We start from the raw sequence: 23,841 nt of genomic DNA, 5'->3' as shown, positions 1-23,841 counted from the left end.
AATATCTTGCCCGGATAACCCAGTACAATAAAAGATCCATAGCTGAACGTGATCAAGCATCTACAGTGTATGTTGCCAAGGCCTCAGTATGTTGAAACAAAGATAAAATGATACCTGAAAAAGACATTACTGATGGAAGGTACCAGCAGCTGGAAATAACTTGCTGAGTACGAGAGGTAGCTATGTGGAAGAGGAAATATAGCAAACTGGTATTAGCCTCTGCATTTTTATCAGGAAGATGCTGGTGATCCACAAAAGTACTGAATAGGGTGTGATACAGTGGGTAGTTGAAAGATTCATACTGCAGGTGTGAACAGAGCTCAGAAAGTAAGCAGCACAGGAGAATATGTTGTAGATCAGCTGTGGGTGCAGAACAGGATTTAGTTTAAAGCAGTGCATGTGAATTTCAATGGGGTTAGGAGTTACCTTCACTGGGTGGATTAGAGTTTACCACTCTACAGATTTTCTTTTAAAAATTCAGTGTGACACAAACTCTTTCTTTCTTTCTCTTTCTCTCTCTCTTCCTCTCTCTCTCTTTTTCTCTCTCTTTTTCTCTCTTTCTCTCTCTTTTTATCTATTTCCTTCCTTCCTTCCTTCCTTCCTTCCTTCCTTCCTTCCTTCCTTCCTTCCTTCCTTCCTTCCTTCCTTCCTTCCTTCCTTCCTTCCTTCCTTCCTTCCTTCCTTCCTTCCTTCCTTCCTTCCTTCCTTCCTTCCTTCCTTCCTTCCTTCCTTCCTTCCTTCCTCCCTCCCTCCCTCCCTCCCTCCCTCCCTCCCTCCCTCCCTCCCTCCCTCCCTCCTTCTCTCCTTCTCTCCTTCTCTCCTTCTCTCCTTCTCTCCTTCTTTCTTTCCCTCTTTCTTTCCTTCTTTCCCCAGGAGTTTGGTTTAATGACTGAAATGTAAAAAAAAGTCCATTTCATGCCCAAATTCGAACTGGGAGAACACTTTGGCAAGGACTGTGATCAGGCAGCTAAAAAAGTTAGATGCATCAGAAATGAGACAAGCTTGAGAGCCTTTATCTGAGAAATTTCTGAACTCCATTTTGCACAGAGTGAGGTAGTATTTAAATAATTCAGATGAAATTTGGCTAGATATTGTATATGATACATTTAGTCTCAGTTGAATTCTTTAATGCTTCACTTGAAGTTATATTTTAGTGTACTGGAGGGTCAGATTTGTAAAAAACTCTTTCCTACTTAAAGGAATGAAATGGAAAAGAGATTTTTTTTAGAACTGATTGACACCCTCATGGTAAACTTTTCTGCAAATCTGGCTGAATATATTGGTCTTTACATGACAGTAGATCTCTTCTGAAAATCTGTCTTTAAATATATATCTCAAAGGCACAGAGGTTATAGTTCTTTCTGTAAACAAAGCAAGCTTGTTCAGTGCTTAATCTATTATTATATATATTATATAAAGTCTTACAGACTCCAGAGTCTTACAGACTCTAGAATAGCATAGCTATATGCAGTCTCCCTGATGGGAGTGACCTGTGCCACAAACCAGGCTTGGGAACTCTTTGAGAGCACGTGGGTGGGCAAAAGGCAGTTGCTGCCCAGTGTCTGTGAGCCTTCTGGACTCTCTTTAATGCACTTGCAGGGATGTAGCCCCAGAGGGTAAACTCTGAGTTCCTGATGTGATTTTGGATCAGTTCTTGCACTTTAATATCCCAAATTATGGTCTAACCCAAAACAAAATAAAAATTTCAGTATTACAGCCCTATGTACAGCTGAGGGAGGAAGAAAAGCCAGAAAGCTTTGATAAATGTATTAGATGGCTAATTGTTCAGTTTAGTGCTTGGTTGGTAACGAGATCAGACACATATGGTAATAAGGCTGTGGTTTTACTATTACAAGACACTTTGGGACATTTTGAATATGCAGGGTGCAATGGTATATTAAAGCAAATTCTAGTTCAGTATTTGACAATTTGGCTTTGTTACCATAATACAATTTGTTTTTATTGTAGCAGTGAAGAGGGAAACATTTTGATAATAATTTTCTTTCATTATCCATTTATATTACTTCTTTCTACTCAATATTTTATTTTTATTTTTTTAAACAAAACAGAAAGCCTTTGCAACCAAAGGGGCTGATTAAAAAGAAAAGTAATCCCAGTCTGATTAGTTCTGTTTTCAATAATATTTAGCAAGGAGAGTGTTGGCATAAGACCACAACTTTATTATCAATCAACTCTCCACATATTCTAGACATTTTTACAGAAAAGCCTAAACATGATATTTTAAAATCTTCATGATAGTAAGAAGTTATTGTGCTTGTGATTCTCTCAGGATCTGAAAGAGAGATGGTTTGGAAGGAATGATAATATATTTTATTAAGTCAACTACTATAACTGGAAAAAAAAATGAGAAAAAGCACATGTAGGATCTTGCTGTTTTTTCTTTGCAGCAGTATCAGTCTTGTCTAATAAAAGGTATTGTTTCTTTCTTCAAATCTTGCCTCTTTTGAATCATAAACTTCTTCCATGAAAAATCTTGCTAAGATATTGTTTGTGTGGATTCTAGGGAAAATGTGAGCCCTCTCTTGAAGGAAATGGGAGACCTAGTTACCTGGGACATGGAGAAGGCTGAGGTACTCAATGACTTTTTTGCCTCAGTCTTCGCTGGCAAGTGCTCCAGTCACACCGCCCAAGTTGCAGAAGGCAAAGGCAGGGACTGGGAGAATGAAGAACCACCCACTGTAGGAGAAGATCAGGTTTGAGACCATCTAAGGAACCTGAAGGTGCAGAAGTCCATGGGACCTGATGAGATGCATCCATGGGTCCTGAGGGAACTGGCAAATGAAGTGGCTGAGCCACTATCCATCATATTTGAGAAGTCGTGGCAGTCTGATGAAGTTCCTGCTGATTGGAAAAGGGGAAGCATAACCCCCATTTTTAAAAAGTGAAAAAAAGAAGACATGGGAAACTACAGGCCAGTTAGTCTCACCTCTCTGCCCAGCAAGATCATGGAGTGGATCCTCCTGGAAACTATGCCAAGGCACATGGAAAATAAGGAGGTGATTGGTGACAGCTAACATGGCTTCATTAAGGACAAATCATGCCTGATGAATTTGGTGGCATTCTGTGATGGGGTTACAGCACTGGTGGACAAGGGAAGAGCAACTGACGTCATCCACCTGGACTTGTGCAAAGCATTTGATACCGTCCCGCATGATGTCCTTGTCTCTAAATTGGAGAGACGTAGATTTGATGGATGGACCACTTGGTGGATGAGGAATTGGCTGGATGGTCACACTCAAAGAGTTTCAGTCAACAGCTTAATGTCCAAGTGGAGAGCAGTGATGAGTGCTGTTCCTCAGGGGTCGGTGTTGGGACCAGCGCTGTTTAACGTCTTTGTTGGTGACCAGTGGGATCAAGTGCACCCTCAGCAAGTTTGCTGATGACACCAAGCTGTGTGGTGCGGTCGACACACTGGAGGGAAGGGATGTGCCATCCAGAGGGACCTGGACAGGCTGGAGAGGTGGGACTGTGCAAACCTCATGAAGTTCAACAAGGCCAAGTGCAAGGTCCTGCACGTGGGTCAGGGCAATCCCATGCACAAATACAGGCTGGGTGGGGAATGGCTTAAGAGCAGACCTGTGGAGAAGGACTTGGGGGTGTTGGTTGACGAGAAGCTCAACATGACCTGGCAACATATACTCGCAGCCCAAAAAGCCAACCGTATCCTGGACTGCATCAAAAGAAGCATGAACAGCAGGTTTAAGGAGGTGATTCTCCCCCTCTACACCACTCTCATGAGACCCCATCTGAAGTACTGCATCCAGCTCTGGGGCCTTCAACATAAGAAGGACATGGAACTTCTTCATCGAGTCCAGCCTCTACTATGAAGACAGGCTGAGAGAGTTGGGGTTGTTCAGCCTGAAGAAGAGAAGGCTCCGGGGAGACCATATATCAGTCTGCCAGTACCTAAAAGGGGCCTACAGGAAAGCTGGAGAGGGACTTTTACAAGGTCATGTAATGACAGGACAAGGGGTAATGGCTTTAAATTGAAAGAGAGCAGATTTAGATTGTATGTAAGTAAGAAGTTCTTCCCTGTGAGGGTGGTGAGGCACTGGGACAGGCTGCCCACAGAAGTTGTGGCTGCCCCCTCCCTGGAAGTGTTCAAGGCCAGGTGGGACACGGCTTTGAGCAACCTGGGCTAGTGGAAGGTGTCCTCATGGCAGGGGGCTTGGAACTAGATGACCCTTAAGGTCCCTTCCAACCCAAACCATTCTATGATTCTATTATTCTGTGATTCTCATGTCCCTCAGTCTTTTTGACTATGTCCAGCTACGTCTAGATCTGGTCATTTTCTTTCACAGCCTACTCCTTTCTTCCACAGCTGGATTTTGGCCAGCTGCATGGGTGGCCATGGATATCTCTGCCACCCCCTTTCTGCTGCTGCTGCCCTCTCTCTGTCCTATCTTGCTTTTCCCACAATTATCTTGGTGATGACACCAAGTTGGGTGGGAGTGTTGATCTGCTCGAGGGTAGGAAGGCTCTGCAGAGAGATCTGGACAGGCTGGAGCGATGGGCTAAGGCCAACTGGAGGAGTTTCAATAAGGCCAAATGCCGGGTGCTGCACTTGGGCCACAACAACCCCCAGCAGCGCTACAGGGTTGGGGAGGAGTAGCTGGAGAGCTGCCAGTCAGAGAGGGACCTGGGGGTGTTGATTGGCAGCCGGCTGAACAGGAGCCAGCAGTGTGCCCAGGTGGCCAAGAAGGCCAAGGGCATCCTGGCTTGTATTAGAAATAGTGTGGCCAGCAGGGACAGGGAAGGGATCTTGCCCCTGTACTCGGCACTGGTGAGGCCGCACCTCGATTACTGTGTTCAGTTTTGGGCCCCTCACTACAAAAAGGACATTGAATCACTTGAGCGTGTCCAAAGAAGGGCAACGAAGCTGGTGCAGGGTCTGGAGCACAGGTCTGATGGGGAGCGGCTGAGGGAACTGGGGGGGTTTAGTCTGGAGAAGAGGAGGCTGAGGGGAGACCTCATCGCCCTCTACAACTCCCTGAAAGGAGGGTGCAGAGAGATGGGGATGAGTCTCTTTAACCAAGTAACAAGCGATAGGACAAGAGGGAATGGCCTCAAGCTGCGCCAGGGAAGGTTTAGACTGGATATTAGGAAGCATTTCTTTCCAGAAGGGGTTGTTGGGCATTGGAATGGGCTGCCCAGGGAGGTGGTGGAGTCCCCATCCCTGGAGGGGTTTAAGAGTAAGGTTGACTTAGCACTGAGGGATATGGCATAGTTGGGAATTGTCAGGGTTAGGTCAATGGTTGGACTGGATGATCTTCAAGGTCTTTTCCAACCTAGACGATTCTGTGATTCTGTGATATTCTGTGATATCTTCCTCTTTCCCCAGTGTCAGCCTCAGCAAAAAATACCTTTTCTGTTGTTCCTTATCCACTACCTTCTCTGTATTTTGTCTCTAACCTCTAGGTAGGAGATGCGCCAGAAGAATGAAAAGTGCTTTTGGTTATCTAGACTTAAGCACCAAATTTGCCTGTGCTCATCCCTTATGGCCCTGTCATCCCCTGTAGGGGTAACCATAAGGAGGTTGGATCCTGCTAAATCTGTGGCTGAGAGGTATCTTTCTAGTGTTCTGGTGCACACTTAACATGCCTGATGGTGGGTCCTACCTGCCCACGAGAAAGGAGACATTGCAAGTGGAACTTAAATCTGTGGCTGTTCTTCCTTTTTTTCCCCCCCGAAGGAGAGAGAATATCTGCATTTCGGTATCCAATCTTAACCTGCATTTCACTATCCCATTTTACAGCTTTGAGTTGCTCTTTTTGCAATACAGGCATAGTTAGTTCCAGCTCTTAGCTGTGGTCAGTCATTAAATAAGATGGCGTTATTAAGCTAATTTAAAAAAGTCTAACAGGAGAACAGAGTGCAGACTTCTGCAGGATGTACAATTAACCTTAAGTGAGTGAGGAAGGGAAACAGCAAATTAACAAACCTTTTGCCATTATTCAGTTACCACGCTCAGCTTTCCTCTCTCTGTTAATCAGACAGATTGTTACATGCTTTGGGAAGTTTAGCTGACTTGCCGTATCAGCACAAAGCAGAATCTTGCCGAGGAGATCACACAGTGTTTCCAAAAGCATCTGAAGGAATTTATAGCTTGTGAATTACAAAATCAACTCTAATTAGTCCCAAGAGGCAGTTGCATAAGAAAAACTGAGAACACTGCCTCGTCATATTTGCTGCCTTCTCGTGATTTTCATACGAGACTCTGATAATGAATGTTTTCTAACAACTGGAGCTCAGAGACCCTATGGCTAATAACACTCCTGAGTAAACAGCATCCTGTATTTGCAGTCCCAGAAAGATTGGTTGGATACCGGTACTTTTGCTATGTGTCAATATTACCACAGTTGCACAGAGGTTTCAGCTGGAAGATTCCGTAGCCACCTGGGAAATGTCTGAAGGAAAATGAAGGTCCTGATAGTCTCTCAGTAGCCAAACCATTTGGCAGCTGGTCATTCTTCAGTATATTTTATTTTCTTTTTTTGATGTGTAGGTTTTATTTTTAAGCTCTGGAGGTATGAATTCTTCTCAGTGTTTCTCTAATGGGGTCTGTTCCTACATTATGGAAATCACTGGCAGTTTTGCTGTTATATCAGCAAACTTGATTTCAGATAGGCAGGAGCATGACAGGGGTGAATGCAAACCATCACTCTTGCATACTTTCTAGGTCTTACCATACTCCCTAGCCCACTCCCAGATGTTGTTTTCCTTGGAGTTTAGCATTTGAAACAATGCAAACCAGCTGCCTGCAAAAATCCAGGGAGCCTGAATTAAAAAATTTCCCTCGTGTGGGATCAGTTGAATAGGGATTATAAGGTCAGGCCCATTGATAGATGGCATTCTGAGAACTCCCTAGTCTGAGACAAAGAATTTTAGTATAGTAACAGTTTTCTTGCTATCTGCTACAAAAGCAAATGTAAAATAATGCAATAACTATCTTAGACTTTGCAGACCTGTGTGCCTTGATTTACCAGTCATTACGAACAATTTTATTTGCTAGTTACCTTAAGTCCCTCAGGTCAATAAGTCAGTGGCACCACATATCAGTTGGTTTGACATTATATGAGATATAAGAAGTTATCTTCTTAGTCCGATAATTTACAATTGTCAACCCAAAGCCCAGTTTTGATATTTTTTATTTCTTGTACTGGGGCAGAAGTTTCTCAGAATAATATTCCTAAAATGAATATTTTCAAATGTGAATACCTAGTGTTAGGCATTTTATATGTACTCAATTTTTCACTAGCAATGGAGAAAACAAAGTGACTAGGGAAATCAATGGGAATTGCTGGAAGTTCTGTATTTTTTTAAATTGGGTTGTTTATTTGGTTACTTATATATGGATTTATGTGCTTGTCATTAAGCACCTAAGTAGGAAATGCTTGGCCTCAGGTAGTTTGTGATTTCTCTTCTATATATCTTGATTAGTGGATGCTTGTTGCAAATTCCTTACAGGAAAGTGAAGAAAATCTTCACTCTCCGCACTGGGAAAAAAGAAATATTTGAATTAACAGCTTGATAATTAAAGAGTTTTATTAGTTTTAAAGGTGAAACAGGACCTCAGAGATTCAGGGAAGAAAAGTAGGGAAAGGAAAAAAAAGGTATGCAGAGTAGGAAGAAGGGATGAAAGACAAAACCAAAAATTATATATCGTGGACACATCATAAAATGAGATTAACATGAATGTTAATCTCATTTAAGTTTTGTGTTTGATTGTGAATTAAAGGCTTTGGAATCAAAAGAATCTGACTTTTTGGATTGCTTGTTAGTTTTACTTTTAATACAGAGAAAATCAGCCACCTATCCAATGACAGGATTCCTGACTGGCATTCACAGATAATATTTTACAAGGCAAATCAGGTTTTCTGAAAAGATATTTACAGAACTATAATACTTTTTGTTTCTCAGTCATAGTCTTTGTTACAGACAAAGTGGTCTGTGGTTGACTGAAACACAGACCAGGGGCACCTGCTAAGATCACATTACTTTGTGGTATGCTGAGTGCTGCTGAAGCTCATTGACTCCCTGAATCAACACCTCACACAATGCACACCTGGAATGATCAAAAAGCAGGAGCTAAGTAACGGTTCATTGAAAAGCTTGCACTCTACTGCACCAATAGATTTATTAGATAGGATGATTGTCTCTGCTGTGCATTTGATAAAATACAAATAACAGGGCATTATCACAGAATCTTTGCTCTTACTGTAATAGAGGATGAGTGGGTCTCTTTTGCAATGATATTTGTCCATTAAGTGTTCCAGAAAGGTCATCTATCTTGCCAGTGCATGAAGTTATGACAATAATGTAGTCCTCAGACATTCATTCTGCAGTCTTATATATTAATAAGCATAACTTCTAGGCCATTAAAAATATGTAAAACTTTTAATTAGATATTTAAAGCCATTCAGCCCCACATTCCATTGGCAATGAGCTGCCATCCTGACATCCCTGTATCAGATTAAAACACAAGCCTAACTGCTCAGGGTTTGGATGTGCTGAGAGAATTGCACCAGGACCTGTTTGATCACTGAAGCAAGACAGAAAGGACTGTGATATAGTCTTGATCCTTGTCTGATCCTTGAAACAATATTGGCAAATTGATCAGGTCAGCAATATGTGCAGGTCATAGCAAGGGAGAAGTGTATCAGGTGTTACTGAGGTGTGAGAGGTGGGCTGTTATCAGCTGCTTCTCTGCAGCTCTGATTAGTCCCTCCTCTGTAACACAGCAAATGAAGTAACAGGAAAATTGGGGTGAATCTCAGGGGATCTCCATTATATTCCACTGCCTGGGTTGCTCTGTTTAGTTCTCCGTAATCTAAAAGATATGCCCTTTGGTGCATTTTTTAGTGGTTACTGTCTTGAATTTGGAAGCTGACATTTGCTTTTCCAGTGCTTATGTCTGGATTGCTACTGACACTTCAGATAGACCCTGTGATTTTGGCTTAATTGCTTCTGCCAACAGGCTAGCCAATTTGCATTTCCTAGGTGATGACCTGGCAGAAGATGCAACAAAAAAGCAACGCAGTAGCAAAGTGGTGAAAGAAAAAGAAAAAAATAATTGTTGAGATAGATGACATTTTGAAGTGCCTTGAGTACTCCACAGAAAGACTTAAAGGATCCTCTGGTCTTTCCAGCATGATAACAAATAAGTTTAATGGGCAGTAGGCTGAGAGTTAGTCAAGTGATGAATTGATACAATGGTTATCTCCAAACAACTCATTTACTGTACCTTTTATCTTTGAGGATTTGTGGATGGCTGCCATTTATCTAGACAGATGAATTCATTTACAGGAAGAGGAGAGGCAGAGATACAAAGATTGACGTTTCTACCATGTGATTTGAAGCTATAGTGTAAAGCCCAAGGTCCCTACTGTCCATGGGATGCTCATCTGCTAAGGTGACTGAAATGTAAACGGATCTAGAGAAAAACGACTGCAAAGGGCAGATAAAAGCTATATCCCTGTGAATCCATTTCTATGCAGAGATCAAAAGTGGGTGAATGCCAGAGGACTGCTGACATGCCATGTCATAACAGTCACCCTTGAAAGTGAGATTAATTGACAGCAGACCTACTTTGAAGGGATCTTCCTGGCTGCAGTATCAATCAGGAGCATGCGGGCAACAGGCTGTGGGCATCTGTAGGCATCTCTTGGCTGCTTGTGGATCATGTGGGGCACGGCTGAGACTGCAAAATAGGCCCATCTCAGAAGAGATGGGGAAAGTTATTCAGAGAGGATGGGGTAAGGCAGGGACCCCAAAGAAACGGTAGGAAAAAGATGGAGTGAGAAATGTTGAAGGAAAGATGCAAACTGTTTGGCAAGAAACGGTTGGCAGGGAGTGGAAGGAATGGAGCAAAGGAAATCTGGGAGCTGTCCATGTGGGTCGAGGAGGGAGGTGAGAGCAGAGCTTACTTAGCATGCAGGCAGCAGGAAAAGCTGCTGCCTGCAGCCTTGAAAATGAGAACCAGCCAAGAGATTCATAATCATTTAATTGAGGGAATGACAGTGGGCCGGGAGGGCTGACATTTACCAATTAGATTGAACAGAGCAAAGGAGGGAGTGTTTATATTTAAGAACAGCACTCAAATTCACTCTAAATTGGAGGGAGATGCACAAGAAGAAAAATGTTTGCAATGACTTATCTGAATCATTAGCAATGTTCCTCCAGGTCATTTCTACACTGTTCAAAACTCTGAGTCCTTTACTTGTTTCTCTATTCAGTCTTTTCCTTTTCATTTCTTAGCAATTTATGGCCTCATCATGCAGGTTTTATTCAGGTAAATTTCCCTTTCAGTCTCAAATTAGCGGAGGTTTTGCCTGAGTAATGGCTAAATTATTTGGTTCTTCAAGCTATTATTTCAAGTATTGTAAAGCCATTATTCATCAGTAGTCAATTTGTACCTGACTTGTGCCCTACCTGAATTAAAAAAGAACACTCTGTAAGAAACTGTAAGCCAAAGCCTATAGAGCAGGAGAGAGGTCCACTTCTTATGGGGCTTTGAGCACCGGCAACGCGCAACGCTTCCTAAGAAATACCTTCTAGTGATGAACAAAATATAATAAAATATAATTGTTCAACACCTTCTCGTGATGAACAAAATATAATTATAAAAATAAAATTTAAAAAAGTACTGACATTTCAGTGAACAGAATTGTGCTTAATTGAGTGAAATGGTATTTGTTTTAGTTTTTTTAGTATTTTCCCAGTTGATAAAATAATTGAAGAAAGAGTACTTCAAATTGTGAACACGTACATTCAAACTTTTTCTTTGATAAAAGGTATAAATGCTGAAGACATCTGAAGTGACTTTTGGCAGTGTTTAAAAAAAATCAGAACATTTTTTGAACTGCTTTATCATTGTGATGCGAAAGAAATTTTACTTTGCTTTGCTTTGCTTTCCTCTTGGATGTCTACATTTCTGCTGCCCTTAGCATGTGAAGTTCTCCTCATGACTCTGTCCTTTGCTGAACTTTTCAACTGTGCCACTGGTGTCGAAATACATTTCAGATTTTCCTCTGGCTCTCTGCCAGCAAATATCCTTCTATGCTCACCTGATATCAAGGGGTTGAATATCTCTCCATGGGTTGTATAGTTCATCCCAGAGTCTCTCTAATTTAGAATACCTTGTTACATTTAACTTTTTAAATTAAGATTTTGCCTTTTTTCCTCATTTTTCCAACTTCTTTCATAGCTATGTTCATCTACCTTAAACCTGAGTTAAGTGCCCTGTACCTTATCTGTACCTGTTTTAGAAATTACAAAAAGCCATCTGATGTGGGCTTTACACAGCTATGTGATTGACAAGGACATACTTCCAACCTGTATATTTGAAAAAATGATCGAGGACTTTCTTTGCCTGACACTTTAGATCCTTGTTCTTCAGGAGAAGCGAATCTGCTTTCTGGCTCAGAACTCATTGCTAGGAGCAGAGACTCTATGTTAACTTATTTATTTTCATTGTTTGATACCATCTGGAGGTGACTTATTTCGTGGGAAAGGAAAAAAAGAATCAATCTTTGCAATGACAGAGGACCCCAGGAACTTTGATTACTATCCAAAGTATTTTGAGAGCTAATAAAAGCAGCCAACATGTCATTTCTTGATGATATTTCTTCTCTTCGCACTTACTTTCAGAGCTAATCCAGTGCTCCACGGAGGGGTGCTTGTGTGTGAAAACAAGGAGTTCTTCATTGTCACAAGCCTTAGCATACTGCTCTGGTACACGTGCCTGTGAAATGCATTTCATGCTTCATCTGTTACCTAAATGAGATGTGAAAGCAGTTCACACCTCGTTTACATTTGTGCTGTTTTATGGAACAGCATAGATGCAGTTCCACTGAAAGTAACGAAATGAGGTCACCAACCCCCTTCTCTCTCCTTGGATTGCATCCATGTGGCCTGATCCTTTCAATTCACTAAACTGGAAATGAGTCTATTTCTCTGAAGCAAGTTACTACGAAATGCCAGCATCCTCCAGTGTGCAGAAGTCATCGGTATTTTACAGAGATGTAAGCTGTCCACGCTGAAAATAAAAATGTAAGCTATACATTTACATGAGTTATTTGAACTCAGAGTGACTACTCATGCACTGAACAGAATATAATCAAGGTGAATAAACAGGAAAATTAGCTAAACTGATATGGAAATAACATCAAAAAAGAAAAAGGTGAAAAGAAATCCATGCATCTGTGCTACTACCTCCTTGGCTGAGTTTGCAGCAGACAACTGCAAGAGCATGTCTGAGGGGCTGAGGGCTTGCTAAAAGTGAGGGCACTTCCATGGCTCTGGGAATCCCGGGTGCTGGTTCAGATCCATTTCTGGAGAACTGCAGAGATTTTAACTCCAGAGCCTGGCTCCTTGCTGCCTTACACTTTACACCAGAGTAGAGAAGTGCAAAATCCTACCTTTCTGCCTCAATATGTTGGTTGTTTTTTGTTTTTTGTTTGTTTTAAATTTTGAACCTTTTTATGGTATAAATAGCTTTGTAAGAAAGGACAGTGAAGGCCCAAGAATATAGTTGTAGAATTCAACAACTGCTGTTCTTTCATCAGCTGAATCCTACTGTTGAAAATAGAGTGGAAGCGTAAAACTTACAAGGTGCCATCTACGTTTGTCATCTTGCTAATATTTCAGAAGACACGGACTGAAAACACTAGCTTTCTTCAGGGCTATCCTTATTTTTCTCCTAGTGCTCTGTGTTTGTTATAAGATCAGGATGCCTTGGCTAGACTTCACCTCACATAACTCTGAGACTACAAAATAGCCATGTATGTCTGAGCAGTCGGACTTGACTGCTGCTGTGAATGAAGAGACACATATTTCAGTAGCACGTCTATTCTGTACACATTTTTGCAAGAGAAGATAGAGCATGATATGCAGGTGCCTTTTTCTTTCTGTTGTCTACAAAAGAAGTCTAAAGTGCATGTCTGGGTACCAAGGTTAGGTGAGATGAATCCCTCTTCTTTGTCTGCTAATGGAAGGAAGATGTTAGGATAAAGGAGAAAATTCTCATGTTTCCCTGGGAGGAGGCAGTGCAGGCTGAGGTCACGTCTTCTCAGTGTCCTGCACTAGGGATGCTAATGGTTCTCAGTTCATTTGATAACTGCAAGAAAGGCAGATCAGGGATGCCAGCGCATAAACAAAGAAGCAAACAAAACAAAGCTGTCTTGGCTCCCACCATGTGACAGCAGAAATACTATTGGCTAAGTGGAAAAAGACAAAATCTGTTGAGGAAGAAATACCATTTCCAAGCTTTATAAGAGGAATCACAAACATTAAGAATAAACAAACTGGAGAGTATAAAATATTGGTTGTGTTCCCCTTTTAGTGTTTGCAAGAATGACGAGAGGGAATGTGCTGGACCTGCTGGAGATGTGTGAGACTGTAACGTGCTGAAATGCTTGTCTTACAAAGCTCTGGGGTTAAATCATTATATGAGCAAGAAAACTTAATGAGTAGGTTTCTTCTAATGGCTGGCTCTTTGGCTCAGTTCTGTACAGTGCTGTGTGCCCTCAGACATGACTGAAGGTGCTTGCAGTGATTCACAGGATTCCTCTCTTTGTGCTCAGGTTTAACGAGATGGAGAGAATTGTTTGATTTGTTCCATCATTCAAAGATGATCCTAGCAATAGTGTTAATGCTTTTCTTTCTCTCTGTGCAATGACACTTTTACTTTCTTTTGTTATTATGTGCCTGTTGTTTTTGCAGCTCTCTGTCAGGGCCAGTCTGCAAGGTGTCTGGCCCATGTCACGTAGGCACTTTGCATACATGGATTAACACAGTTCAAAGCAGATCTGGGGTACCTTTCAGTTGTGTGGGCAAGTGTTTGGGCTGCCTCACTGGGGAGCAGCACCATGCTGACTAAATTCCTGAAAAAATACCTGCCCTCCCCCTGCTTTGCAGCTTGCCACACCCTTGTCAGGATTGGAAAAATCTCAGCCCAGGGTTTTTTCTAACTCTTGTTATGTTAAATGCATGAGGTGTATATTTCATTTCCCATTTCTTTTGTATTTTACTTTGCTTTTACTTTGTTGTAGATGCAACACATTGGAGGATTTAAGCCATGATTCCACCCCCACTTCTCCTCTGCAAGGTAACCTTCCTGGGAAACACCTTGGGAACAAAACACTCCTTCAATATATAACTGGAAACACTGAAGAAAAGAAGCAGTGTATTCATTGATGTGGAAAATTTCTCCAAGGCCAAATTACTGTGTGTGGATGGACTGGAAATGTTTACAGTGAATCCTGCTGGACCTGAGGAAGTAGGTGCAGTAGCTAGTTTTACAGTGAGAAATTCGACCATCTTTAAAAGTAGTAATGAGATCTGGAGTATTTTGTGGGCTGAAAAGAGGTGAAAAAAACCACAGTTCCTCTCTATTTAATTCACAGAGTCTAGGTTTATGGGGTCCTGATATATGCATGCAGGCTGCTAGGCTGACATTGCTGACATTTCTAGATGTGTTTTGATCATCTGTGTGAATGACCAAACACTCTGTTGATGGCCAGTGTACTAAGTCCTCTGCAGACTTTTGTAACCTGACAGTGTGTGCAAAGCAGTGCCTGGCAATAAACCAAGAGAGCTAGTGGGAAGTGTATTTTAGCAGGCAAATGGTCCTACTGGTGCCAAACATGGCATAGGATCATCTTTGTGAATGAAGGGCAGGCCTCTTGATTTCTTTTAAGGTTTTACATCTTTCTAATATTCATAGGAATTTAGGTTTTGCCTGAGGCAGTGGTGAGTCAAACCATGCATGGTGAGATCTTTTGCTTTCCTTCGATTGTGTCAGTCTATTCACAAACTCCTGACAAACTCTGAAGTTGTTTCAGGTCAATGTAAATCAGGCAAGCAGTTAGGTAACATTTTCCCTGGCTTGGCAGCAAAGTCCTACTGGTGATCTAAATTGTAAAGCCCAATGTCACGAAAGAACTTCACTGAGCATATTCTTCAGGTTAGCGTAAAGGTCAAGAGTAAGTATTCTTGAAGGGTTCATGTTGATCTGTGGCAAAAAGTTTCTTGGATTTAGCTCTAGTTTCTAGTGCTGATCTCAACCCTGCCAGACCACTGCACCAGATGCTTGGAGGAGAGTGAAGTATGGTTTGCACATGAACTGTCCATATTCAGACCTCCTGAGCTCTAAAAATAATCAGATTTGAGATCCAGTCAGATTTGTTGAGAAAACACATGAAAGCCTCTTTGAGCAGTCTGGGACAACCACGCCTCTACCACAGGCTAAGCTGACACTACCACACATACTAAACTAGCAACTTCTGTGGAGCAAGAGAAGAGAGGGTAGAAAAGAGTGAGAAGGGGAAAAATATGGAAGAGAGCTTCTCCTAAGCAGATAACAGGACAAATGAACAAATATTGGAGATATAAAAAAGTTGGGAAAGGATAAGGGGAATCCCTGTGTTGCTTAGCTAAGGCCAAATAATTCCAATTTTGCCTATCAGAGCAACACTTCTCTGGAATAATGAAATTTTTGCTCAGACTTTTGCATTGGAAAGATGTGTTGTTTCTTGAACTGCTAAAACTGCAGTAAGACTCTCTTAAGTTACATACAGACTTCTGTGAAGAACTTTACATCTTATGTGAAACGGAAGACTCCTGACCTCTGAGTCACCTGGCCAGTATTCAGTTTCTCCTGCTTAGCTTAGCCTTTTCAGAGAAACTACTATGTAATTCATTGGATAAAGTTTTCCTTTTCTTCTGCAAAATACTAAAGGCACATGGGAGTGCTGCTAGAAAATTCCACTTGTGTTCCTTTTATACTCTACTGTAAACCAGGGGCAGAAGTTGTGCTGCCTATGAAGGACAGTGGAGAAAGGAGAAAGCTTTTAAATACACAGAATTTACAAAATTAGGATTTTTTTTCAACCTATCTGGAACTTTATGATCTCACTCCAAGGGTTATGGAGATACTCAGGAGCTAGAGAAAGTCAGGGGCCTGAAGAACTGTTTTGTTTTTTCCATCTGTCCTCCTTTTCTCAGTATCTGCATCTCATGTAGGCAGATCCCCAACTAAATTGTGAAATGTCGCATCCATTATCACAGCACTTACTGTTTAGATGAACATCTTAAGCTGCCAGAATATTCAATAGTAGACCCCTTAACAAAAAAGTAGCATGCTCCATCAAGAACTTGGCTGTTCTTGTATGTGTCAAGCATTTTTTCAGAAAGATGTTGCTTTATTTTTGGCTTTGTTTAGAAGAACATGGAAGTGTTAACAATTTATTCACAGTGTGAGACAAACAGATATTAATAGAATTTTAATGAAGGCCTCTCAACAGGATTTGAAGATTTTTTTATTGAGTGTTGTGTGTGTTCCTGTTAATACTGTGAGAGTCAAAAATACAGGCATCAGAGGACAAGTATGGAAACAACTGAACCACATTGCCAGAGACATCAAGAAAGAAGAAAGTAAGGAGGCAATTTCAGCTGGACAGTACCAGATGCTCTGTCACCACCAAAGCCAAAGCAATTATTTTCAGATTCCCTTACAAATTATCATGTAACAGCATGAACAGAGTCGGGGACACTTGAAATGCATCTTCACATATTGCTCCAAGGTGGAAGGGGCTTCCCTGTTTTGGGTTCATCTTATGTCTCTCTTTAAGTAATTGCTTCTCAGTTCTGCCTCTTTATATATATATATAATTTAAAGCAGCTGCTACCTGCTGATACTCCCTTAAAAGCCTACGTTTTTAAGTACACAGAGGCACAGTTTCAGGCCTCCAGCTTCCCATCCTTACACCTCAGTGACCTTAATAATGCCTCTGCCTACTGAAGTGATAAAGAGAGGATGTACTTCTGTTGGCCCCTGCTCTCTGAAGTGAAATACTGAAGCTTTCATTTTGTTAGTGAGAAAATCCTTGCTATGCACTCTCTCATCTCTGACCCCATATTTTTTTACTGTACTGTAATCTTTTTTTGGGCCACCACTAGCTCTAATGCCTGCTTTTTGTGGGGAGTGCATGATGTATCTATGGAAGGCAGCTTCTCAAAGGCTGAATGCCCTTCCCTGATGAAAGATGCCTTTTGTTAGTGGACAAGAACATAAAGGTCAACTATAACCAAGTGCACGGTACCAACCTACTTACCATCTGAATGCAATAAGGATGCTGGTGACTTCTACTCTATTAGCCCATAGAGTGGGTTTATAATTAGCAATTTCCATTTCAACACAGCACATTGCTGAAGGGCACAGCTTCAGGTGCACTTCATTCCCAAATGAACACTGGTAACTGCATCCCTTCTAAATCTTTGTGCCTTTATACCGTCCAAAACATTACCTGCTTTTAATGTAGAGTATGGCTCAGTCACATTTCCTTTGCCCTCTGCAGTTAGTTTAGCTAGTTTGGTGGCTTTCACCCAATCCTTTTCTTGAAATGTGAGCACGTGGAAAGGCATAAGATGGGTACTCATTCAGGGTCCCAGAAGAAAACCAGATTGGCAGTAGTGACTTGGTGTGATATATAGGTCCATGATGTGTCAGGACTAGTTAACTTAAATCTTAGTGTGTATCAGAACAAAGACCTGTAACTGTAGTCGGTTTTTCCCTCAGTCCCTGGAGAGATTTCTCATGTGTGCCACTGTCACCTACACTTGCCCTGTCAGACTTGGTCTTTCAGTATGGTGGTTAGAAGGAATTAAGCCTAAGAACCATCCTCTTATATAAGGCTTTTAAAGGATCTTACTTTCAGCTAAATACTAACAATACTGAAAATAGCTTACTAACCTCTTCAGGAAGTCAACTAAACTCCTAGATCTTATTCAGAGAAGGGCTTTGCTGAAGTCAATAGAAAAAACTTAGGATCCCTCCCTCCAATGTTCAAGGGCCTTAGGATATTGAAGCCATCACTGCAAAATACTGTAGTGATATCCTAAAGGGAAAAGCAAACATCATGGTTCCAGTTTAGTTTGCTCTAACAGCTTGTGCTCTTAGGAGCAGCTTCCATTTCAGTTTTTTAGACTTTTATCTTGGAGGGCAGGGCAAGTTCACTGCTCACATCTAGCAGGAGCTGCTGCCAAAAGGACAGTTCCGTTTGATTCCTGACACTGCATGCTAGCAAAAGAAAAGAGGCAAAAAGGATTCACTGGTTATGAGGGAGCCTGTGTTTGCAGAAACCCTTCCCTCTCCCTCTCTCTGATTTTTATTGCTTTCATTCTGTATGATGGCATCTTGTTTTACCAAGACACCTGTAGGGTAACTGACTACTTTTATGGTCTTTTATGCACATTCACCTGCATCAGGACAACAGAAGCTACAATATGTTTCATCTGCACCTTGGGAGAAATGTGTTATAGTCACAAGAGACACCAGACAGATCCCTTTCCCCTATTAAACTTGAAGTATCACCTTTGCACCTGCTCATGCTATGGACACCCGCGGTCCCACTGACAGTGCATGAGATGCAGCCCCTTTTCTCCCAATCTTCAGTGCCACCATCTCCTACCCACTGCTTTTATTTATTATGCAAGCCTTACGCATAATTACCCAGTCTTTCCAGGCTCCTGTGTGCATGACCTTATGCTTAAGATTTAATTCTGAAGTGACCTTAAAAAAAATCTGTTTTCTCTGCCCGCTTTCACCCTTTTTATTTTTCTATTTCTATGTATGTGTCTCATGTGCTGAATATTAAATAGGAAAACAAAGATGTATATCATCTGGAGTGGAGAAGGAGCACAGGTGCACCTACCAGGCAGTGAACGAAAACAAAACAATTCATTTAAAAGGTTTTGATTCACTATTGTGCTCTCATGCTTTATTCGACAGCCCGATATGACACCTCGAGTCCGCCTACGCATGCACGCAGCTTGGAATGGAGATATTTTCTTGGCTCCTGCACATTGTGAATTTGTGCCACGGCTCTGCTCGAAGTTGCTTGGCACAGGTGTTTTGCTAAGTCTACTGAGGTGGCGAAGGATAGGGAGGGGATGAGAGAAGAGTGGGGGGTGAAAAAGAAAAAAAAGAAAAGAATATGAAAAGAAAATTATATCTTAAATATTTATAAGTGTATTTCTTTCCCAAATTTGCTAGCCTCACTCCTATTGGCTATAGGCAAAGTTTCCATTCATTTTCCAAGTCTGTGGTTTTGACACATGCTGGGCAATCCTCTGTCTAGCAGGGCACAAGAGCAGAGCTTGGCTCTGGGTGATTTAGACTGGGGGTTTGGGTGGCAACAACAGAAAAGTGACCTCTGTATAGAAATCTTTTGTTATCTACCAGCTTGAGGTTTTGTTTTTAGAAGAACAAATGGTTAGCCAAATTCCCCTAATATTTTATTTGGTCCTGGTCATGGTAGGCAGAAAAAATAACTCTTACATGTCTTAGGGGTGGAGCTGCCTCTCCTGGTTTTGTTCTGACTTGTTGTGTGTCCTTGGAAGTCGCTTCAATCCCTATGCTTTACCTCGCCTTCCTTTGTCTCCTAAGATTGTAAGCTCTTCTTGAGGTAAAATGTTGTTTTTGAAGTGTTTGTGTCATATCTACCACACAGGAATTGGTGAGCTCTCTGGTGGTGGTGGTATGTGGGTGGAATCTGCTCACTCCTCTCCTGCCTGTGAGAGAAGGAGGTGGGATGTGAATTGTCCCAACACCTATGTCTGTGGCCTCATCCCATTTTACTGCAAATCCGTAACTGGATTTAGTCCATTTGTTTTACTCTGCAGATGGAGCCAGAGAGCAGCAACCCTGACTCCTGGCCCCTTTCAGGACACTCCCATGTTATTTCTGCTGTAGCTTCCACACTGTAGGCTGTGAAAGGATGTGTATATAGGGAAAAACAACATCAGGCTGTACGTTTATGGGCTCTGAGCTGTTACTCCTCAGGAGTAAGATCTTGGAGTTTTGACAGATCCTTCAAAACATAAGCTCAATTTTTGGTGGAAATGCTCACTTTTTTTTTGGTGGAAAAACAAATAAAATGTTAGGGATTGCCAAAAAAAGGATTAGAGAACAAAGCAGATAAGCTTGGTTCACTCCTGTCTTTAATACTATATGCATTTCTCATCTTCTTGTCTGAGGAAGAATGTAGTGGAACTAGAAAGGATTCAGAGGCAATGGGGGTGGTTAAAGATATGTAATGACTAAATAAACTAGGACTTTTCAGTCTGGAGAAGAGATGAGAAAATCTTGAAAGTCATGGATAAGGCAGATAAGAATTGATAATATATTTTTTGTGCCAGTGGGAAAGCTAAGGCACATGGAGTGATGCTAGGGAGAGCTAGGCTCAAACCAAACAAAAGGCGGTGGGTGTTTCCTCATGCAGTGGGCAGAAACACATCTGTGCAGCTCCGTGCCAGAGAAAGTTGTGGATGCTAACACTTCGCAGTGAGTTTGAAGGGAGGCTAGACAAGTTTATCCAGTTCCACAGCTGATGTACCTCCAAGATGGTAAAAGTGGTTTCACCAAAATAAAAAAAGATAGTGGCCATGAGATGAGCCTGACACCTATGAAAGCTGGCCAGATTCTGAGCTATCGCTTCCCCTGAAGAAGCAGGGCTACCAAAATGAGCACCAGTTGGTTTGAATAGTTACCCTTTTACCAAAATCTTCAAGCTAAGGGTCATGGATATTAAATAATTATAAGAACAGTCAGAATAAGATAATTCCCTAGTGCAGGCAGAGGGAGCAGTGAGGAAAAAAAGACAGAGTGGCACATTAGGACCGGAAAGGAAAACCTGGGATAGGTTTCTATGTGTATTATCAAGATGTGTTCATAGGGTTTTTGCCATACTGCCTGGCAGGATAGTGGCTCACATGTTTCATAACCTGCTGTGCCAGTCCTGGACCCAGCTCCTGGCCAGTGCTGAGCCAGGAGAGAGACACTGGTTTGAAAAGGCACTTAATGAATGGGTTAATAGGAGAAAATCACGACCCACATGCAAGGGAGCATAAAAAACCTGATAAAACTTTGGACCTGGTTGTACTAGAGTTACCAGGAGAAAAGCAGGAAGATATTCTCTTTAAAAAGGTTAATTCTCTGAAGTGGGGATGTTCCTTAATGGCAGATGACTGACTTCAAGAAATATTGCTAAAACAGTGGATCAAAAATGGAGGAGTGTGAAGTGCAGACTAGCTACTTGTAGGTGTCCTGGAGGTTAGATGAGAGAATGACTGAGGAAGAAATCCCCCCTGGAAAACAGCCTGTGCGTGGGAAGGGCATGCCTGGTTGACAACACTGGGGATGCAGTAGGACCCTGCCCAGAAACAGCAGAAACAACAGCTGAAGAGAGCAGGAGCTAACCAGGTATTCACTGAAGGGTAAAGTTCTGGAAAAACTACATTGGGTTAAAAGATGCTCAATCTGTAGAAAGCACCCAGGTAGGAACTGGAAGAAAATGTACAGTCACCATACGCATAGTTTAATTCATAAAGGACTCATGCTGAGCCACCACAGATGGCATAGAGTACCAGCTACCGCTTAGGATAAGGACTCTGCAACGCAGCTGAAACTCTGTGGTGCCACATGTGTTGTTAATGCTGTGTACACTTGGTACTGAAGGAATCACAAGAGCAGCCATGTTTTCCTGTGTGATGTTCAGTTGCACCTACCAGGAGGAGGAAGTGAGCGAGCAGTTTTTAGTCCCTTAATGGTGTTTTTTTGTTGCCTACAGGGAGATAAATGGTTATAAATTACTTGTAACTCCCCCAAAGGGCATGCTCCCAGGAACATCGTTTGGAAATTAGCAGTTGATGGCAGTGTAGCTAGTTACCTCTGACCCTGATTCTGTGTTTGTAGAGATGCAACCACTGAAGGCTGAGATGATGGTAGATGGGTTGCTGAGCTTACCGCGACGGTTTATGCATGTAGTCATCAGATTATTGTGATCAGGTTTCTGTATGCCCTGGTTATTTCACAAAGTTTTCCAATGGTTCCAGCCAAGCAAGGTCTGAACAGACTATGCCAGTGCAAAGCTTATCCATCCACATGAGGGCTCTCAGGAAAGGTGAACGTGATTGCACTTTAAACTGGATCTGTTACACTGCATTAAGCATTGAAGACGGTGTTTGTATTCCAAATTAAAGAGGTTTTTTTCCAAGTTTCTTTATTCCAATACCAAAACAAAGCCTAGAAAAGAGGGAGCTGCATTTCTATCCAGGAAGACACTAAAAAGCAGTCAGGAAAAAATTCCAAGGGATGCCTTTTCTTGAGAAGGACTTTACACCCTTTAAAAAAATCAAACAATGTCTCCTTGCAGATCCAAAATGTGAGAGTTTGCCTCTCTGTAGTACTTTTCAAGCACCTGCACAGGAGGAATAGAAAAGAGCAAGCAGACAATTTGGGGTGAGAAAAAGAGCTTATTGCCTTTCCATTTCTGTTCTCTGGCTTGCTCCCCCTCCGCACGGTGGGAAAAGTGACAGCTCCAGGCACTTGACCAACTGTGTTTACCTGGTAGTGCTTAACCAGCTTGATAACTATTGCTAATTCTGAGTCAAACAGATTTATCCATATAACTCAGTCTTTTTGTGTGCAATAACCTTTCTGCATGAGTTGCTTTTCCAAGATGGTCGGTGAAATGAAATTGGATGCCATTTCATTTGTACATCTGCTACTACTGTTTTTATTTACTTGAGCTGCTGAATTGTTGTGCAGCTTACAATACAGACAGTGTTTTTATTGGAGGTTTGGAGAATAAATGTCACATCTATGGAGATAAGCAGAGAAGAAGAGGGAGCCAGTGGACATTCTTCCAAATTAGCAAGGGAGACGTGAATGATTTAGACGACTTCAGAAGATCCACATGCAAATGCACTGTCACTGCAGAGCATGAATTTGCAGTATGCCCTTCTTAAACCTGCTCAGAGCCACTGTTGCCTTTCAGTTTTGGAAGTTGTTCACGTGGAAGAGAAGCACTTAAATACATCTGTAATGCTTATGATGATACATGACAAGTACTTTTCAGTGGAGTTTTCTGTAATGACTGATTTTCACAAATCATCAATGTCCTTGGAGTGTCTCTCTGTCACCTAAAAACATGATTACCTGGAAAACATCGGTAGTGGAACCTGCCAGAATTTCTGTATTTCTGACATTGGTATAGTCCACATTATGGTGGGATTATTTTGGACATTTAAGCAAGGTGGATGGGACAGAGTTGTGTTCTGTGAGTCCTCTTTGCAAGTGATAAATTGAACTTCTGCACCATAAGGAAACCATATCTTTACTAGAAAGCTTCCCAAATGTCCACATGCATCATAAAAATGGGAGACATTCTGTTTGAACGGAAGTGTTTTCAGTAAAAAAAAGATTAGTAACTGGTGAAAGGCCAAATAAAGATATATTTTAAGTGCTACGAAGGGATTTATTCTTGAACTAGGAGTAGGTGCTACTTAGCTGTTGAGCAGTGAAGCATTGTATGACACAATAGACTTGGCAAAATGAATAATTTCTAACTCTGGTAGATCTGTAGCTCTCTAGTATTCAGAAATACCAACCAGCTTTTGAACTTTCATTGGAATTGCTTGCAAACAGTTGGATAGACAGGGTAAGAGCTGAATAGATATAATCCACCTGTCTGACTGCTAGCTGGCAAGTCCTGGGAGGAGATATTGATGACAGCAACAAAGATAAGGAAGGAAGTGCGTGGTGATTTCAAGAAGAACAGAGTGATGCTTTTGAAACTGACCCTCCCTCATTGGAATATGACCAGATGGTAGCAGAAATAGCTGATGTAGATCTCAGGAAATTAACTTTTACACAATACATTGCAATTTTTTTGGTAATGATGTTAATTGTTGTCCAAAGATGGACATGAGCAAAGTAATATGCTGAATAGGATTTGTTCTCTGGGCACCAGTGTGGTT

At 41.6% G+C, this 23,841-nt stretch overlaps 1 long non-coding RNA gene across 1 annotated transcript in view; it reads left to right on the top strand.

The window, feature by feature from the left end:
- Positions 1 to 23,841, top strand: part of LOC141934449 (uncharacterized) — a 406,610-nt gene that overhangs the window by 112,128 nt on the left and 270,641 nt on the right. The window contains exon 3 of the long non-coding RNA XR_012626335.1: positions 14,073 to 14,299. This is a non-coding gene — a long non-coding RNA (uncharacterized LOC141934449). The remainder of the gene's footprint in view (positions 1 to 14,072; positions 14,300 to 23,841) is intronic.

This window comes from Strix aluco, chromosome 1 (genome assembly GCF_031877795.1).
Source record: "Strix aluco isolate bStrAlu1 chromosome 1, bStrAlu1.hap1, whole genome shotgun sequence".
Taxonomy (NCBI): domain Eukaryota; kingdom Metazoa; phylum Chordata; class Aves; order Strigiformes; family Strigidae; genus Strix; species Strix aluco.
Note: the sequence above shows the minus strand (reverse complement) of the source record. Positions and strands in the feature narration are given on the sequence as shown.